This window comes from Dermacentor silvarum, chromosome 9, assembly GCF_013339745.2.
Source record: "Dermacentor silvarum isolate Dsil-2018 chromosome 9, BIME_Dsil_1.4, whole genome shotgun sequence".
Lineage (NCBI taxonomy): Eukaryota > Metazoa > Arthropoda > Arachnida > Ixodida > Ixodidae > Dermacentor > Dermacentor silvarum.
Genome location: NC_051162.1, coordinates 162,747,840 through 162,766,481, shown reverse-complemented (window position 1 = coordinate 162,766,481; position 18,642 = coordinate 162,747,840). Strand labels below are relative to the sequence as shown.

The window sequence follows — 18,642 nt, the reverse complement described above, 5'->3', positions numbered from 1 at the left end:
AACAGCTACAACTACAACACAATATATTTTGCTTTCCCATGTAGGTCAGACTTCGAAATTTTTTGCTTTTTGTCGAGTTCCCTTATTTTAAATGGCAGAACACAATTTATACTTCTTAATAAAAGCACAAATACTGTCCTCCTTCACTTTGTAAGGTACAACACAACACAGTAACATACCAACAACACAACACAGTAACACAACACAGTAACTTGCAGACATGGCAGCAAGTGTGAAGTAGTCAACACAGCCCAAGGCGTAGAGTAACAGAAAGTCATCCAAGCACTGACAGCCAGCCATCACTTTTGCAGAGGATGGCCAGCAGCACAAGTGATGCACACATGCCTCCCTCGGTAGCTTCACTTGCATCCAGACCTCACTAGTTTCCAAGCCAATAATGCGGTAACCTGCAGAGACATCAATTACATCAAACTATAAAGTGCCATCTGAAACACTGAAGTAAGCCATGTTTACTGTGAAAACAGGCTGTAAAAATGCTTACAAACAACTTAAGCTTCGCATAACTGTGAAACAAACAATAGTGACTTTACACAGGATAATAATGCAAAACATCAAAAAGCAAAATTTCAGTAAAACCTAACCATTATAGCTGTAAGTTTGGACACAAGAGCAAGGAAAGCACAAAAAACAATGCCCACAACTTCCTTTATTGCGCTAAGCAGTTAAGACGTTAGTATCAATATATTCCTTTCACATAAAGCTTCCTTGCAATGCCACGGCTGCTTGTTACATACAGTTCAGTCTTTGAAGAAAACAAAAATTAACAAATGATGTGAATGCTCTACCACGGTACCAAAAACACATTTCATTCGTGATGAAAGAAAGTTCCAATGAGTGAGTGATAAAATTGACTTGTTGGTACAACATATTGGTCAATTGCAGCACAGATATTGACAGAAAAGACGAGACAATAGACGTGTGCTGACTTCCAACAAAAAGCTTTATTTTCAGCGACCCATGTTTATAGCCGTCACTCATCACATTGCACACGCGCAATTCACACCCTTAGGAAGGTCAACTCTGTCTGATAAGTGCACAGGATGCTGACACACACAGAGCCAAGTCGCGCAATCTTTTCAGCTTCAATAATTTCACGTGTTAGTTGATCACCGCTACTGCTGACAACAGTACACCGAGCAAACAATGGTTCACAGGCACATGAACTGCAACAACATGCAAGCCAACTGTCATGCACGTTTTTCTTGACATTGTAGAGTGTTCTCTCAGCTGGTCATTGATACAGCGTCCTGTTTGGCCTATGTACTGTTTACCACAAGAAAGAGGCGTACAGTTATTCATGTTGATAACATAGGTGACGAACAGATTTTTGTGCTTTTTGTTACACTTGTGTGCTGCGCTGAAACATTTCCTTTGATTACACAACTTTATAAGCTTCTGAGGTGCAAAGAAGACAACTTTAACTTTGGAACGATCTGCAGTTTTCACGATATTGTGAGACAGCTTATGAATGTATGGTATGACAGCCACTTTAAGTCTGTCAGATGGAGTGATCACATGGCAACCACTCGGTGCATGCGCTTTTCAGAGTAGAGGTCAAGTGTTCACTGCATCTGACAGACATAAAACTGGCCGTCATACCCTACATTCATAAGCTCTCACAATATCAAGAAAATTGCATATCATTCTAAAGTTGTGTAATCAAAGGCAATGTCACAGCACGCCACACATATGCAACAAAACACCAAATTCCGTTTGTCACCTGTGTTAGCAACGTGGTTTATTGTATCCCCCTTGTGGTAAACAGTATATACATCAAATGAGACACTGTATCAATCACCGGCTCAGAGAACACTTATACAATGTCAAGAAAAATGTGCATGACAGTAGGCTTGAATGTCACTGCAGTTCGTGTGACTGTGGACCATCGTTTGCTCAGTGTACTGTTTCCAGCAGAAGCAGTGATCAACTAACACGTAAAATAATTGAGGCTGAAAAGATTTCGCGACTTGGCTCTGTGTGTATCAGCACACCTTCTGTACACTTGTCAGACAGAGTTTACTTTCTTCCTAAGTGTGCGAATTGCGCATGTGCATGCAGTGACTGACGGCTATAAACATGGGCCAGCAAAAATAAAGCTTTTTGTTAAAGAGTTGCCGCATGTCTCTCGTCTTGACTCTTCTGTTGTTGCCTACATCTGCACTGCAATTCAGTGCCTGAACGACCAGCTACAACTACGCTACAGGTGTTGCATATGGGGAGAAGGGTTGAATATTGCTCTACACCGCAAAAGTTGTCGTTGCTATCCGCGGATGACGAATACGGAAGTTCTGGCCGTGGAAAAACCAAATTAGAACGCGAGCTTTTGGAAGCGGTGTTAATAGAAAATTCTGGACCTGATAAGTAGGTTAGCGCCACTTCGCAGGCAATTTTAAACAAAGAAATGCAACTCATGAGTAGCCAGAAATAAGCTGGTTTGTTAATTCTGCTTTTGTTTTTTCTTGGGCTACCTAAACGCGAAAAACTTTGTCACTCGATTGAACCGCTCGGCCAAAACCAAGCATGAGAAGATGATTTTTTCTCCTCAGGGGCACCACATTTTGAAAGATATGCATCAAATGCATCTGAAAAGTTAATCATTTCGGTGCAATACATGCATTGTTACAAACATTACAAAAACTTGAAAAAATGTGAATGATACTTACTACCCACAGCTTCCAATTTATCGGGGCTCAATGTCGGCTTCTCAACAGCACTGCCGTCCTTCAAGCACCGACAAGGAGCCCCTGTGACGCTCCTACGCCGAGCGCCAGGGCTCCCCACATCAGTTATGCCAGTTCTTTGCAGAACAGGGAATCCCGGCGATGGCACTGGAGCAGGCCCCAGTTATCGTTGCCAATGTATACAACATTTCCTAGGTGTACCTGCAATAAAAGATGGCAGAGACACATTAAGACTGCTTACGTGTGGGAACGTGAAAGCACCTTTAGTCAACCAAATGGCTGCAATGTGACGTGCACAGTGTGACACGCACTAGGCACACCTTAAGTCAGCCAGAACCAAAGAGCTGCCGTGGCGTAAGGGAAGCATGCTCCTTTCACACTCCAGGTTCTATTCCTACCCAGTCTGCACAACTTTCTTATTAAAGCAATTAATTTGCTTTGTTTACATGAACCTACCTAAATTTGACATTACTCAAGCGTTTTGATGTGCTTTTATTGCTTGTGCAATAGGCTATCGGTTTTATGTCAATAAGTGCTGTTAGCAAAAATAAATATGTCTAACCGTGCGATAAATGTAACCGGAAATGGCAGGTATGTCCAGTGGCATTAGTGGGGGGGCTGCAAACAAAATTATATAGCTTACCCTGTTTCAAGCTTATTTTAAAGAGCAGTTTCAGTGAGCCCAAGTAGAGTCAGCTTTTTGCAGTGCAGAAACAGATACAGTTTGTGCCAGCCAACCAGATGAAGAGCTGTCCTAGTAACTGTCTCTAATCACCCTCTCAGCAATTAGTGATAGCCAAAGTAGAGCTTGTATCTCTACAACTGACACATGTCCCATTTCCTTAATGTGGTATTCGTCACTGATTTTGATGGTCAATTGGTTGCCATAGATGAACAATCGAAATTTGGCGTGCAGCACCAGTCGTGTTAGTGCATCATCAAGTGGCACGAACATATTTCTCCCTTGAGTGAATTATGGTGCTCTCCTGGGCACATGTTGAGGCACCAGCCAGTCTGCCCCATGTACATTTGACTGAATATATACATGATCAAAGGAACAGACTGCTACCCCTGACGAACACAAGACAAATTGGGTTGCATCTTTAACTCAGCAAGCCTCAATTCTCATGTGGACTGCTATGCATGCACATTTCCAGTGAAAAATAAAGTAGGCAGGATATGCACGACAGTTCACAAGTGAATTCAGAAAGGCGAGCAGGCAAGGGAGGTTTGCTTGGTTAAAGATACCACCAAATTTGTCTAGTGTGTATGAGAGGCAGCTCACTGTATTTCTTTCACACCTGGTCAAATGTATAACGAGCAGACTGGCCAGTAACTAAAGGTGCCAAATAAATTCCCATATTTCACTCAAGAGACCAGCTTGCTCGTCCAGTTTGGCCGTGCATTGCCGCGAAAGGACTTCAGACTGGATTAAGATCATCTGTTTTCACCTACGGTGAAAAATTCACACGACAGATCAGTGAGGCATGCCACATAAACAAGACATGCGAGCTAGACCCCATGATCAATTCATGAAATAAAAGGCGTCCTTACTAGATGACAAGTGATTGAAGTTAGTCTGCACCCCCCCCCCATATTTACTTTCCTTTTTACACAAATACCATTTATTGTGATTTTATGCTTTTATATTACAACTTATGCCTTCCCTCTGAACGAAATTGCGCACAAAATAAGCACACATCCAGTGTTGCTATTTTTAATCCTTCCATCAAAATAAATGGTCAGTTAACCGCAGTCATGTTGTATGGTACCCTTTTCCTCCCCATGTAAATTCTATCCTGAAAAGTTACATGAACTGACCGGCAAACTCATACGTACACTATTATTTCACCTAGCAAACACGGCTGGTTCTTAGAAAATGCACAAATACGGTGATAGGTATCTGTTGGCATACTGTAGCAATAGTAAGTGCCAGTTACCTTCGACACTAGACAGTTTGAGTATAGCATATGCAACTAATAGCGTATGCCTATACGCTATAGTACAGCGTACACTAAACAGCACACATTTATTAGTTTTAGTTAGCCTGCGAGATCTTCCGATCTCAGAGGTCATATGCCATCGTCGCACCTATCTCTCGACTTCACTGACAGGTGGCGCTGATATATGTCGGTTTCCCTCGTTAGGCTTCGTGTCGTTCGAAGCGAGAAGCGATCTCGAAAACTCCACAAGGTTAACCATATTACACTGTTGTCAAAGCGGCCTGATGGTAAGCGAAAGCTATTTACACAGTCATTTGCTACGAACGAAGCGAATTCTGCAAAAGCCAAGCCAAATTCAATTCGAAGCGGGCAGAGGGGACCACCGCCATGTTTAACGTAAACCACGCACAGACGGTAATGCTAAATCTGAGAAATAGCATGCATACGCTATCGGTCGGATAGCGTTCTGCACATGCGCAGTGATGACCCGCTATTTTATATCATACGCAATGACATAGCGTACGCTAAACTAAAACTGTCTACTGCTGCAATACTTCAGCTGTCAGGCATCTACAGTGCTTAAGACACCACAGAAGTGTAAGTGCACAACAAAAACAAGCGGCGCATCAACCATAAATTTGACTTGAGAGTAGTGACAACATAGGCTGTTTCGTGTAGCTAAAACACTAGCCAATATGTAGAAAGTATATGCACAAGTATACATACCTATAGATATTTGCCTACCTAACTATAAGAGCTTACAGTGCATATGATGCTTGTTCTAGACACTGGTATTTTTCAGAAAAATACTCTTAGAATTAGATATAATGCTTTTTCAATTCATCCAGCCAGTAAATGAAGTCGTACACATATCATTATAATTTGGACTTGCAGGTTGAACATATTCTGACCTGAGCAGCGCCAAGCAGAATGAATAGACCGAATGCCCACTGTGCTGACCAAATACACAGGATAAAACAGAAAATATGGAAAGGGACCCCAAAGTATTAGAAATACTTCTTGACAGCTGTAGAATTAGGGCTTGTTGGTTGATTGTCACTATTAAAATTACACTAAAGCCAATAAGACTGTTCTGTATGGTGTAGTTGAAATCAAATTCATTCGACGAGCAACATTGCAATAACCAGCAAACATGGCAAGAGCAAGCAGACATGTGCGAAATAGTGTGCTTTTTTAATAATAGAGCATCAATACAATTAACTACCTACCAGTTAGCTATGTGTTCTATGCTGTATTGACTAGAAAAAAAGAGAAAAATAATGTAACTGGACATAGACTTGCAACTCCTACAATGCCTACTTGCATGAATGGGGATAGCTTGCCAAGAATATTAAAAAATGGGAGAGAAAAAAGCAAGCTTACTAGAAAACACTTCAGAACTGTAATAACTGCAGCACAGTGAATACTGGTCTTAATGTATCATTTCAAGAAGTTTGAGCTCATCAAATGTGTATTTTCCAGTGGCAGTTATTCTTGGAACAAGACAGAAATAATCGTGAATTTGAATGTTAAACAATGGTAAGCACACTGTGTGCTTACACCTATGACATACTTGGCCCATTACACTTTGAATTCTTATATGCGCAGAAGCTGCACAAGAGTGTAGTGTAAACACTAAAAATTCGGAAATAAAATCCTACAGCATAGGAAACAGTTTCAAAACAAGAAAACCAAAATGAAAAGTGATAAATAGTGTGTACTAAGCAAAATTAAAATGTAACTTGCAGCCAAGCGATTGATGCAAGAAAAAATACTTAACATCAAGACATGTTAGGTCTACTTTTATATAGAACACAATAAGGTGTGCATAACAGCTATGAACACAAATAAACAGCAAGGTGCATAAATATTTGGCCTATTTAGTAAGCTGTGTTGACTAATGTCGATTAACTTATCCACAAATGATACCAAGATGCTATTTTTTGGAACACGTACACTACATACATACATACCTGACCCGACCATCCAGATTACACGTTGCACTACGGCAGGCATGGCCAAGGGGTCTGGTGGCTCCTCCGTTATGTGGGCACTGTTATGGGTCACAGCCTCGCCACTATAAAATAAGTTCTGTGTTAACTTATAGCAGAGGCACACAGCTTTATAAAGCTGTCAAATTGTCCTAGACATGCATGGAGCATCTAAATATAGTCACAAAAACAATGTTTGCATTATTGCAGGGTGGCAACAGAGCACAAAGTAGAAGTCACTGATGAATGTCTTGATAATGGGGACCCTTTGATCACAGTAAAATTATTGACACGCAGCAGCACATAGCAAAGAAATGTTTGTTTACAAAACAATTCATTTTTTTTTCATGACTCAGTTTAACTTTCCCCTGTCATGTTTAGTTACGTATAAGGTATGTCAAAACATCTTGTCTTAAAAAGTAAGTTGGACTAGTAGCAAGCTGTGATTGCTTAATTTTTTTTTCTCTAAAACTGTCGTAAACCGAAAACTTCGTAAGCAGATATTATTTACAACGTCGAGGCAAGGAAACAAGTTTCCTTGGACAAATAGATATGAAACAAGTTTCCTTGCCATGTAAGCAAGGAAACATCATTGCAATAAGAATCGGTGAAGAGGCAAATGAGTCGTTATTATGCAACTTCAGCAGAAAAGCGGGGGCTCACGCGCCGCACGCACATGATGAACACGATTATTTTCGAACGTTATATTTCTCATCGGAAGAAAACGCTTATCAAGATTTTCAATTTCGCATCGAAGCAATAAACTTGCGTAACTAATTGCTGACAACCAGCGATCAGCAAGCATCAGCACAGGTATTACTGTTGTCGCGGGACTTCTATTTCATACGCTCGCGCACGCTATGCACACACGAGAAGCTCACACAACACGCGTGTAGTTAGCCAGCATGATTACTTACATTTTGAATGGTACGACGCGGTTGCGAAGCGCTCTCCAAGTTGCCGGTGCTGCGTCGACGATGTTACTCCCCGCATACATGCCGCTGCGTAGTGGACGAGCTGAGGCACGCCAACACACATTATTTCTTTGCGACGTCCACCTAACTTTTCAGAACGAGAACAAAGAGACCGCACTCCACGGCATAAAATCGTTGGGCCACATTTGCCTGGCGCGCCACGCATACGGCGAGTTTGCAGCATGACACAAGGTATCTTCAGGCACTTCTGTGCACGCTAACTGCGACCTACTTCATAACAGCAAACACAAAAACACACGATCAAGCAAACGCGACGCTCGTAGCACCCCGCACATACGACCGCCATCACAAAACACGGAGGAAAAACAATAGCGCCACCTGCATACTTGTGAGAATGTTGTGGCCTCTGTGATGACAAAAATATTAACCAGTACACTCGCATACTAAAAGTTTGTGCCGGGTTACACACAACTACGTATAGTTGTTGCAAGACAAAATAACCGTAGAACAATCTATATTTTAGACTATAGTTTAGCGTAGAAAGAAATTTTAAAACGTATTTTACCTTTGAATTGCTTCCGCCGTCTGCAGCCAGCATAAGCATGGCCTTTGAGATCAGCATACGTTATCCTTATCAAGCCGTCGCTTGTGGCCTGATTTGAACGGTTTGGGCTGTCTCGAAGCTGACTCGAAGCCAATCCATGACGTTTAGCGATGCTGCCTACTTTTCCTACGCCGTCACTTAGTTTTAGATAACTTTCTGATGTCGTCAACATGAATTGTAGCCTCAGGAATTGTTGACACGATATCGGAGGTACAGATGTGCAGTGTTCGATGTTTCCGTGCGCGTTGTGACTGTTTCAGGCGGAAAGGATCAAATCCACGAGGGTTGATAGCTCGTGTGGCGCAGGTTACACCCGTATCGTCCGCATTTCCTTTCGTGTCGGTGTGTTGAATGTGCGCGGGTTTTGCTCCTGTCGTCCGTACCTTCTGTGTTTATCGTGCGGCTCGCGAAGATTCCTCCTAAAAAAAAAACAAAAAAAAAAACATGTCTGCAGCAGCGTGCATGTGTGTGTCCTGTGTGGTGTGTGAAACAAATGTGCGCTGGTGTACGATGTGTTTGCAGCCCTATTGGTGGCTTATAGTCCTTTGCTCTAGTGCCCTTTCTATGATGTAAACCATACGTGAACTGAAAAAAATGCACTGTTTTTCATATGGACAAGTAGATATGATCTGTGTGTATCCACTGTGCAGTGTGCATGGGTTCGTCATTTTTATGCAGCTCGTATCATAGGGCTTGGGCTAATTCATGATGGCCCTTGCTTAATGTTTCCACTTTTAGAGGCATGTGGCGTGCAAGCAGTCACAAAGTCTTGTGCATTTGGTGTGTAAGAAGGGAATACTTTTATGCGTAACTTTGTCTACTATAGGTGAACCGTTGCAACAATTAGCATTTTTTCCATGTGAATGCTTCTGCCATTTGATATAATTTGTAGCAGATCTTATCTGTGGAGAAGCATAATAACATCATTTAACATGGTGTTCCTTAGAAGATATTAATTACTGCATAACCACTATACATCTCCATACCTCACTGTATGATAAAGATGAATGTTCAGTTGAAAATGAAAATATCTTATAGTTGCATGAACGTATACATGCGAAATGCTACAGCAGCCTGGCATCACATTAATGTCAATATTGGTGACATCCGGCAACGTTCTGGGAACGTGCTGTTTTGTAACGTTGCTAGATTGATACCATTTACACGTTAAATTGATGTTTACATGCAACGTTGACACAACGTGGGTGTCAGGACGTTGTTGTGACATTTATTTATGACATCACTTGAACGTACAGCTGGCAACGTACATTCAACGTTGAGGTTGGCTGTTTAACGTTGCCTGACATTTGTTACAATCAGGCAACGTTTACGCTACGTTCTGTGTTACTTGGGTATGCAGCGCCACTTCTGCTAGGCAAGTTCTCATTCAGCGGACAAACGACGCCAAGAGGAGTCGTGGAAGCCTTCTCGGTGGCAATGTTCAACGGTGCCGGAAGGTAACGGTAACGCACATAAATTTTCCTACCGCATATATATAAAAAAAGAACTTTATTTCCAGAAATTCGCGGATGTATATCAATCCGAACAAGTCATACATGAAAGACAGCAAAATTATGTAAGAGAGTTCTCATAACCTGCTGAAGTCTTAGAAGTTTGCGTTTGTCACTGCCCGAAATGTACGAAAAAATTGAATTATGGGGTTTTACCATCCCACAGCGGTAGCTTAGTGGCTGTAGCTGAAGTCGCGGTAGTTTAGTGGCTTATTTGCGCTGCTGATCTCGACGTCGCCGATACAATACCAGTCGCGGCAGCCGCATTTCAATAGGAGCGAAAAAAAGTACAGAAATTCTGATAATTGTCTACTAATGCTTAAGCACCGTTTCACTACGCTGTGACATCGATTTTGCTTAGTTTTGCTTACATGCTATTCCTTGCTTATGCGCGTCTACCCATGGCCTTTTCGGTGGCAAGAAAGCCTTCGGCTTTAGCAGACAAATGTTAGGTATTCTGACCGCATCTGGCCCCTTCAAAGCGATGGTTCCAATAGAGTGGTAACGCCGGGCACGAGTGCGTCTGGATGGAGTACGTAGAGCGGGCGAAAGATTCACACCATCTGCCGCAGTATTCAATGAGGTGGTGCGTGAGGGGAAAGTGCATCGCCGCGATTCGATGTCACCCTCACTGTTGCTCTCGTAAGCCTGTAATATGCACGCGTGCCTTGCCCGCTCAAGTTCTTGCCTGGCTTCTAAGTGCACCACACAAAGGTCCAATGAAAACTCGCTCGCTTTCCCGCGAGGAGTTCATCACTCGAAAGACGCTCAGCAGCGTTCAATTTGACATTAGGCCATCCCAAAATCTCAAGTTGGCCTACCCCCCAATTTAAGTAGGACCACCCCCAAAATTCAAGTTGGCCCAACACCACATTTTATTTGTGCCAACCACAAATTTCAAGTTGACCCAACACGAAATTCAAGTTGCCCCACTCCTAAACGTGAGTTGTCCCAACCCCGAATTTCAATTGGGCCAGACCCCATAAATTTCAAGTTGATCCACCCATTTATTTTTATTGCGATAGCAATTATATGGACACTTAAAAGCAGATTTCTGCCGTCGGCGTCGCCGTCGCCGTCGCCGTGAGGTTCCGTATGACGTCATTTGGAGATGAAATCGTCGCCGCGCGCCGAACGCTGTATGTGCGAGTGAAAGGGCGCGAGGGGCGCGTCTTTCACGGGGAGTGAACGCACGGCGGAGAACAAACGCTTTTCTCCTTTACAATCACCATATATGTAGAGCAAACGTGCCTTCTTCCGACGCGCGAGAGGCCGTTGGGGAGGGGGGGGGAGGGAAGGGAGGCGACGTTTAGCTGCGGCACCAAGTGCCTATTTATATCAGAGGCTCCGGCAACAGTCACCAACGCCGCACGCATTTTGAGCGAACGCGGGCAAAACGCCGATGGCGTCGACAACAGTTCTGCGTGTTGCCGATGCTGCTGCATGTCCAAGTTTATACAGCTGATAAAGCTAATATCATTACTCCGTATAGCTCTCTACAAGTTTGCTATCGCAATTGATGCTTCGCCTTTCAGGTGAAACTGCGAGAACTTTTTTTTAAGTTTTCCCACATGCAAATTTCCACTTGTCTTACTCACAAATTTCAATTGTCCCAACTGCAAGTTTCAGTTTGCTACCCCATCCCCAAATTTCTAGTTGGCCAACACCCAAATTTAAGTTGGCCCCACCAAAAATTCTAGTTTGCCACCCCACCTCCAAATTTCAATTTAGCCCTCCCCCCACATATAAATTGGCCCACCCCTAAATTTCAGTTGGCCTACCCACAAATTTCAACTTGGCCCACCTACAAGTTTCAGTTGGCCCACCTCCAAATTTCAAATTGACCGACACCCAAATTTCAAGTTGTCCCACCCCTACTCTAAGCTTCCCCATGTATTTTCTATGGATCCCTCCCTATCTATGAGTATTCTATTTTCATTTTTAATGGTTCAAATTGTTCGTTATTGCTTATAAAGCTGCCAAGCATCTGCATTTGCACTATTTTAACGATTAAATGTCGTAACTTCGCAAATTACGCATTTTTGTGCAGACACAAGGCATTACACTTTTCCAATGACAGAGCTGGGGTACTCTCCAAAGAATGCTTACGCATTAAAAAAACAAAGAAAAAAGAAAGAAAATATCATGTACTTAGATTTAGGTGCACATTAAACAAACCTAAGTGATCTCAATGAGTCCGGAGTCCCTCATCACGGCGTGTCTCATAATGAGATCGTGGTTTGGCATATGAAACCCCAATTTTTTTATGTTCACATTATGGTGTGCAATGAGTTTTCCATACCCAAGCCTTTAGAAAAGCTCCAACTGACAATTCTGTGTTCGAGCCCAGTTAAACCAACACTGCCATCTCATTACTTGCACCGGCGTCCTGGTAGAGCGGCGCTGCTGGCTCACTGATGCCCGCGTCTGGCTTCGCGTTCTTATCGATTCCCTGGTAATACGGCGGCTTCAGCACTCCAAAAATGGCTGTGCTCCTGGCCCTGGTCTCTGACTGGCATTCCATACCAACGCTAACCAACCACACCACCACAGTCAATCATCGGCTTTCACCGCTGACGACCCTCAAGAAGTGTTCTGGAACTCCGCATAACTGCTTCCCTGTAAATGTTATCCGGAAATACACATGGCAACACCAAAGAGAGAAAGCGAGAGAGATACTTTATTTGCAGAAGGGCGGCGCGCACGGCCAGAGTGGTCTGCCTTTAACTTCTACTCCGCTTTGAGGAAGGGGTGTGTAGGAACGACAAGAACAGGGTAGAAGGTCAAGGTGGAAAAAGGTGATGACGAGATCTACTGCACAGTCTACTCTTTCTGTGCAACACGCGCGTGGACGCTGGTCGAAAGTGCTTTCTTATTGCAATGAAAGGAAAAGCGGGTGACGTGAGCAAACGTTTTATAGGCGAGCTTGCGTAGTTGGAACTTGTGGAGAAACACCGTGCCAGCCTTCTGACCAACAAGGAGATAAATTTCAGTGCTTCCAGTTTCGCTGTGCGTCGGGTAACTAAATATGGCAGCCTCCGTAGTTTCTCGGGAGGTTTCCAGCTGATCAATGCTGATCAAGTCAGTTCTCCCTCAAACTAATAAATTGAGTCAAATAAGCTCGCTCATCCTACGCGAGCTTTTATATATTAAATAATAAACACCGATCTCACCAAAAAAAGCTCTGATTGTACGTGCTGTATAACATCTGTGATCGGAACGCCTCTTCTGTTAACTGCGCCTGTGTTTTTTGTGTGTGTACTTTTGTTTTTCCCCCACTCTCCCTATATCTCTCTCTCTTTGCATTCTCTCCAACGCCTTCATCCCCCACCCCAGTGTAGGGTCGCGAACCGGAAACTCCTGGTTAACCTCCCTGCCTTTCCTCTATCGCTTGCCTTCTCTCTCTCTCTCTCTACGCAGAGAAGAACCTATCACTATGTTTGCATAAGTTAACATATTCACACATACACACTGTTGAACTCGCGCATACTAACATTTATTCAGTTCCATTGTTTCGTTTGTCGTACCCTTGACGGTAATGAGGACATGGTGAAAGCTAAAGCATGACAAAGATTTCAACGCTTTCAAATGTTGCATACCTTTAGCAAAGACAAGAATATGACACCTCCTGTCTTTCATGGAGAGTTCTACCCAAGTGCCTCATCCTGAATTCTGGAAACCATTAGTTTGCAGGATTCAATATGTCAATGCTGAAGAGGCACTAGCATCTCTTTGGCGTTATCGTAGTACAGAACCATTGCGTTTAGCGCGTAGGCTGATTAAACCTACAGAGTTGAATGGCTGAACTTACTTTCTGGTGGCGCCCGGACTGATATACACAGCGGCAAGTACGTACAATGTCGATGCAGTTATATTTGATCTCTGCAAAGTATCAATCACCGATACTGTCGGAGTTGGCCATACCTATTTTAACGCCAGACGTCAATGTATTGTCGATGGATCCTGCAGTGAAGCGTGCCATTACAATTTATTATCTACAACCTCTTCTGCTTACGGAGGTCTCTTCCTTGGACCCATTCTAACGGCTGCGACGTATGGTATCTCGTTTAATTTGTAGCTGTGAAGGCGAAGGCTTTCCTATTAGAAATAGCCGAAGTTACTCTCTCGCGACCCTCGCTTTTCTCTTACTTTGTTTTGCTTATTTAAAAAAAAAACCTTCGGGTTCAATTCTGTATGTCGCATCTTTAGTCGCGCGTATCACTTTTAGTATGGAGCCAAGGAAAATTACTCGCTTACCAGGGTGTGGACCTGGGTTGGATTACTCGTAGTGGACTCAACTCCTTTCTTTCAAATTTGCTTTTTTTTAAATAACGGCAACTGGGTCATCTTATTGGGGCCAGATATACTGTCAGGCCAAAGTGCCTAGGTGTAAGAAAAGAAATGCTCTCGCATTTCAAGCACGGGCTAATGGGTAGTCGTTTTCATCAGTGCCTGAGTCGCTTGCTATTAGAAAAAATGCATAATTATTAAAAGAACCTTCACTAAGAGTTTTCAACCAATCTCTTTTCCAAGTATTAATTCAAACACGCTGTAATAATAGCGATTCGTCTTTAGTTCAGCAGCGGTAGCTTAAGACAGGGTACGGCAAACGTAGGTTATAGGAGTTATGAGTAAGTTCTTAAAAATGTATGGTGAAACGCCAGTCTGTGTACGTAGGGAGATCATTTCCATCTATACAAGTGGGCAACAAAAAAACCCGGCTTACACCGTGAGCACTTCATGGCACTGGTGTGCCAGACAGCTAAATTTTGTTCTATAGCGTCATTCTTCGTTGGGAGATGACGTTGTGTCTTGCATACACACGCATACCAGATATATGTAGTTTGTCAATCTCTTTAACCTTACACAATGTTCTACAGCGTGTACGACTGGCCGCTCGAGGCGCTAGGTGTATTCGCGGGCTTATTTCGCGCTCGTAAACACACTTTTACGTCGCACGTATTGAGCAAGAGAAAGCTGTATCGAGAGTTTTTAATGTTGCTCTGCAATTTTCTAGCGGATATTTTTAATCTAATTATAATATTTTAGCAGTTGAATAATTAGGACTAATAATGTAATCAGGCAAAATGCCAAAATTAATCTGAGTATCTCCGAGGGACGGCAAGCAATATTACCTCGGTTCTGTCCAGCTACGTGGCATTTGCATATTTTTAAATCTTGGTGCATGACAGTTAGGACCACCTGTATTATACCCCTGTCACACGGCACATGTATTATCGGGCGTGCATGAGTTAGGGAAACTAACTGCTGGGATTGCCATTAACTGGGATGCCATTAGCTGGGAATGTCATTCACTATGCTCGTGTACAAGCAATAAAAATGACACTGACACGTAATCTCATGCGCTTCGTATGACATTATAAGTGCCGTGTGACAGGGGTATAAGTCGCGATGATCAGGTGGCACGCACACAACACTGACACCTTATAACGTTGAATAAACAAACTCTACCGTATCGTGGTGTGCAGTCGGCGTCAGATCTTTACCAACTAGGGGAACACAGAAACCTATTTCCGGGCAGTTTGGGACCGCAGTCCGTAAAACCAGGCGACTCTATGTTGTTCGCAAATATGTGCAGAGAATTGGAGATTTGGATACCCGGATGATTGCTGATGCTACCGAAATGTTCAGCGTTTTTTTTTTTTTGATCTAGTGGTCAGGAATGTTTTAAGGTCAACTGTACTTGAATCAGCACCACTCTAAAATAATCTCACAATATAATTGAAATCAGAACACTGGCTCAAATAAGAAATGACAGTAATCGGACGAGAACTGGCGTGTTCCGCATGGTGTCGCCGATAACAAGAAATGACAGTAACGATACCGAACTATAATTAGTGGTTCAGGGCGTTGTTTCTCTCTCAGGATCTTTTTACTTGAGGCAGTTTTATGCTGATATAAATATACGGCAACTAGCCCAGCAAAAAGTATGCTTAGTCTCATATGACAATCACTAGACACGCTGCCAAAAAAAAAAAAACAATGAAGCGAACTGCTGGCGTATCGCGTTAAATATTTTTGGTGTTTTTAAGCTAAAAGTTCCTGCGTACTTTTTTAAAGATTCATATTGATTACATCGTAATAGGTTGTCATCATAAAAAGAGTGGGAAAAAAGAGAAACGCTGTCCCCGGTCCTGCTCTGCTGTGTATAAGCTCTTTCCGCGCTGTGACCTACATGTATTGCCAAGGAAGTGCACGTTTTCTCTTTACAACTTGTGCAGTACCCCGATCTGCTGCATGGCGGAGGAGATGTCTGACCCCTGCCGAACAATCCCGAGGGCCCTATTGGGTGGCCTTTTCCTCGTTACTGCTCTGCACGTGTTAACCAATATGGCTTACTTCGTGGTCCTGGATCCGGCGTGCATGACCGCAACTGAAGCGACAGCCGCAACTTTTGCACGACTCACGTGGGGAACCGCAGGACATTTTCTGGTGCCAATCATCGTCTGCGTCTGCACGTTCGGGACGATGAGTTGCAGCTGCTTAACCAATGTCCGTCTCTTTATGGCAGCCGCACGCAACAAGCATCTGCCGGAAGTGTTCTCTCTGATATCGATCAAGAGTTCAATTCCAGTTGTTTCCATATTCGGCAGGACGTGTATAGCGATGGCATTTACAGTTACGGGCTCGGTGGGATTCCTTGCCAAAAGCTTTATGGCATCTGTTTCTGTGATGAATGTGATGTCAATTTTAGCCATGCTCAAGCTACGCAGGACCCTCAAGGACACATCCAGAGGTATCAGAGTTCCAACGTTCCTCATATTCTTAAACCTTGTCATCTTGTTGACCCTTGTGGTCACACCATTCCTGGGAAGAAGTCATGTCATGAAGTTTGTCGTGACGTTTGGAACCATGATGCTTGGTTTCCCCGCGTACTTTTTTTTCGGCGCATTGAGTCAAACAACTACAGCAACGGCTCTCTTTCACTTTGTTCAGAAACTTTTTCAATGTGTCCCATGCGTGCCCTACAGGAGATAATGCGTGGCACCAATAAATGCAGCCGCAGTTAGTTACAGGAAATACGGATTGGTTGTGCCGTGCTCTCGCAAGCGCCCCGTTATCTGTCCCGAGCATCGAATCATAGCCAGAAACTAAGCTGCCAAGGATTTTTCCAGCAATGCGATTCCAAGGGTTCTTCAAGTGATGTGCACAGCTTAAGAAACTAAAGGCCTCAACTACTGAGCCACAGGCAAAGCATTAATAGTTGTGGTTTATATCTAGGCTGGATGAAGCTCGGTGTTGCTCAAGATAATGTGTGCAAGGAAACAAAGGCTCATGCAACATGAAGCTTGTGGAAACTTTTCTATTGTCAGATGGTATTGCTCCAATACAACGACAAGTGATCCGAGCCTGACACGTATCAGTACTGTTCCACTATTCGTCGTCTGCCATTTTGGGCCAACAACACTCAGGCAAGGAATGTGTCCCACGTGCCTGACTCCTCTTGCAAGAGCAGATGCTTGAAAACTGCTTGGCTGTGCCATGAAATGAGTCCTATCAGGCTGGAGATAGCAAAAAAAGACAAGATTGAAACCACATCTAGTGGGCAACTAGAACCATTGGGGGGAGGACAACGAGATTTCAGAGACATTTCTACAGTTTTGGCAGGACGCCGAGCTGCGCGCTTCTTTTTTGCATTACGCATTGCGGGTGATTTTCTGCACTAATGTTCTGTCAAGAATTGAGTTTATAATACGACACAATAGGCAGCTGTGCAAAGAACTCTAGCACAATAGTGCTCTTTGTCCCTTTACTCAACATGCACACAGTGTAAGGTCCCTACTGGCTAATGCAAATCATCGTGACCTGTGAATGACTTGAGCAGTAGCTAGTTGAGGGTTTATGACAAGGCAACTTTACCAAAAAAAAAACACAGCAGCTTATGGAACGCTTAGCGCAGCTGTGAAAGTGATTTCTTTATAGGCACAACCACATTTCTTTAGTGATGAATAATAAACCTGGATCAGATTTCAGAAATATAGGTGAGCGAAAAATCTCTCCACATCGCAGTAACGTACGAATAATTTGTGAATAACATAAATGAAAGCATTCATACTACAGCGAAGTTGTATACCTCACCAGCCAAGGAAATTTTTGTGTCGTTGGCGCAAGCAAAAAGCGCCAGGCTAAACATTGAATACAAACAGCATATCTCCTTTGAAGTTCTCACTGGTGCGGTATAAAAATTTCACCAAGGATCGGGACAGGCTAAAGGCAACGATTCGCCGCCCGGACCTGTCGGAGCAACTTTGGGCCGTCCAGCAAGCCCACGATGCGGCCAAAAGGCTCTGCCTGTCGGTCCCCACGTGGAAACAGCCCACTTTGTGAGGCAACTCACACCTTACAGGACCCAATAAATACTTTTCTTCCATCCTTCCTCCATTGAAATCAGGCATACAGCCTACAGCTCAGCACTCGTTTTCAAAAGAAAAACCACAAAGCAAGCATCAAAACTACTTGATGGATGATACGGCGCGTGTGAACAATGGGAACAGCTTCCAACGCGTTCCAGTAAAGAATAGGTTTGCAGCTGCTTCCAAAAGGGGTTGACGTCATTCGAAACCCTTGCGTGAAGTGCAAACCGTATATCGCATGCATAACGTCTGCGAATAATGCGAAGCACGTTCCTTCTCCCGCGTGTGTTTCCTGGTGAAGAATAGGTTGCGTAAGCTACTCCGAGTTGAAAAGTGCCCAACAGCATAGAAATCACCAAGTGATCTCACAACCGTCTAGCAACTCATTCAGTTTATTCCAGGCTACCATGGATAGGCCACGGAAAGTAAAGAAGCCAGAAGAACAGCGTGAATATAATGTCGTTGTGAAGTAATAAAGGGTGTGGTTAAGTACATTTCACTTGTCTCTGGTTTCGCTCTTTGTAGATCCACGTGTGTGAATTGAAGTGACGTCACAATGGGTAATCATTGTGAGTGTCGTT

General features: G+C 43.4%; 1 long non-coding RNA gene across 1 annotated transcript; it reads right to left on the bottom strand.

The window, feature by feature from the left end:
* Window positions 1-187: 187 nt before the first annotated feature.
* LOC125940208 (uncharacterized) lies at window positions 188-6,719 on the bottom strand. Its single transcript, XR_007463439.1, has 3 exons — window positions 6,619-6,719; window positions 2,685-2,903; window positions 188-407 (listed from the first exon to the last, which is right to left on the bottom strand). It is a non-coding gene; the product is annotated as an uncharacterized LOC125940208 (long non-coding RNA).
* Between the last annotated feature and the right edge of the window lie 11,923 nt (window positions 6,720-18,642).